Source organism: Lipophrys pholis, assembly GCF_963383615.2.
Source record: "Lipophrys pholis genome assembly, chromosome: 18".
Taxonomy (NCBI): Eukaryota; Metazoa; Chordata; class Actinopteri; order Blenniiformes; family Blenniidae; genus Lipophrys; species Lipophrys pholis.
The window spans coordinates 26168890-26171463 of record NC_137646.1 but is presented as its reverse complement, the minus strand read 5'-3'; positions in this window follow the sequence as shown (position 1 = coordinate 26171463).

Below are 2574 nucleotides of genomic sequence, written 5' to 3'. Positions count from 1 at the left end.
GTGCGTCCCTCCTCTTTGATTTGATTTTTAACTATTCAACCCCACATCCAGCCACCAGGGGGCGAGTGTCCAGTACTTCCAGTACACAGCACTGATTGTTCCTGCAGATCATCCACCGTGACATCAAACCGGAGAACGTCCTCATCTCTCTGGGGGGCGTGGTCAAGCTCTGCGATTTCGGCTTTGCCCGCACCGTGGCGTCGCCCGCCGACGGCGGCGTGTACACCGACTACGTGGCCACGCGCTGGTACCGGGCGCCCGAGCTGCTCGTGGGCGACACCAAGTACGGGAAGTAGGTATCTGCGTGTGAGCGCCTCCGTGGCGGCGGCGGCGGCGGCGGCGTTAACGACGGTGGTGCCTGTTGCAGACCCGTAGACGTGTGGGCGATCGGGTGTCTGCTGATGGAGACGCTGACGGGTCAGCCTCTGTTCCCCGGCGACTCCGACCTCGACCAGATTCACCACGTCGTCCGGTGCTTCGGTGAGCGCTGCGCACGATGTCAGCCACAGTTTTTCCTACGTCTTCTTCGTTTCTTTAAATCCCGGCTGCGATGTCTCTCCACGAAGGGAACCTGACGCCTCGCCACCAGGAGCTGTTCCGCAGGAATCCCGTCTTTTCCGGAGTCCGACTGCCGGAAAGTTCCGGACGAGTCTCGCTGCAGCAGCGGTTCCGCACGATGTCGCCCGCGGCTCTGGACCTCGCGCAGGTACGATGTGCTGGCCAAGTACATGGATGACCTTTTGTCTTGAATCTCGTCCCCGGGCTGGACGGCGGTATTGACGCTGCGTTGCGTTACAGAGTTGTCTGGCGGTGGATCCAGAGGAACGCGCTCCGTGTTCCGAGCTCTTGGAACGTCCGCTCTTCACGCAGGATTCTTTTCACGTCAGGTATCGCCTCACGTTCACCCCCAGAACCGCCGGCACACGTTTCCTCATTAAAACGGGAGTCTTGGCGTTGTTGGGCTCTTTGTTCAAACCAGAATCGCCCACAAGGGGGCGCCACCCCAAAGCAGGAAGTTCTGATTGTTGTCAACGGGTGGTTGTTAGAATGAATTTAGCCTCAAGTAGGTAACCGCTAACTGCTAATGTCATGCACCCACTTCTGGTAAATTAAATTAGCCGCTAGCGGTTAGCCGTTAGCCGCTAACGGGACTAGTATAAAGTTTGATGCGACTTACCAAGGACCCTGTACTTCATTTGAAATCTGTGGGTGGATGTTTGAAGACGCTCAACCGTCATCTTGTACTTTGTGTATGAGCAAAGAATCTCTATGCTATCACTATGCTATCGCTATGCTATCGCTATGCTATCGCTATGCTATCACTATCCATGATTGACAGTTCCTGCGGCCAATCAACAAGCACCTAACATCCGTACCTGTCAAATCCTGCATGTACTCTCTCAGGTTTGAAAAAGCTCCGCCCTCTTTTTTCCTAATATATTTTAAGAATTGATTGAAAGACAGTTTGTAACTGGATACGAGACAAAACCGGCTGAGGACAAACTGATACTAAGAGTCCCTCGACCGAGGTCATGACTCCTGGGTTCATCCTCTCTTTGTGTCTCTGCGCAGATTCGTGGACGAGCTAAATGCTAAGATTCAGAAAGGCCACAGAGAAAACTCCACCCTGCCCAAGATCACCAAAACCCCGAGACAAGAAGCCGACGACGGGGACGAGAGGAAGCGCAGAGCCAGGGACAAGAAGCAGGCAGAGGACATGGACGAGAAGGTCCACAAGGATCAAAGCAAAGGGAAGACCAACACGAAGCCTTGCAACGCGGCAGAACCGTTGACCAAACGGTCTAAACCAGTCGGAAACAAGGTCCCTGGACCGTCTCCTACAGCCCCGAAAAACAAACAGGTCTCCGGTGGGGACAGTTCTAGGTCAACCAAACCTCCACTGTCTGATCCACCGGATCCATCGGAGCAAACACACCAGAGAACGGACGAATGCCGCGATGTTAGAAAAGATGTCGAGAGCGAAGTGTCGAAAACAACAGAGGAAAGGCTGATGGAAACCAGCAGGTCCTCCAATCCAGAGCCAAACCCAGAGTCTGGAAAGACCCGGAACAACTTAAAATCGTTCGAGAATTCCAGGGACTGTTTGAGGTCACCTTCAAAACCGCCGGGATCAGGCCGTAGAGCCACAAACAGAACTTCAGAGCGTTGCACCAGATCCGACTCAGGAGACCCCGGCTCTCCGGGGGTCGTACCGTCAAACCCCAAACTGTCCACGACCACCAAACCAAACCAAAGCTCCTGGTCTTTGCCCAAGGGTTCAGCTCAGTCCTCCACGAATCCAAACGCCTCCAGAGGTGATCGGATTACAACGAGGCTTCCCGACGAGAAGCATCTGACCCAAGACACTGGAGAGAATCCGGCGCGCCCGAGTTCAGCGTCCAGGGCTGGAGCAGACGACCGTCCGCAGGTCAGAGGTCACAAGGAGGATGTGAGGTGGAAGGTGGCACCGCGAGCCCAAAGCACATCGCCGTCCACGCTGCGTGAAAACACGGGAGAAAGACCGGCTCTCCTGAAGCCGCGCAGCGTTTCCGATAAAGAAAACCACGAGGATCC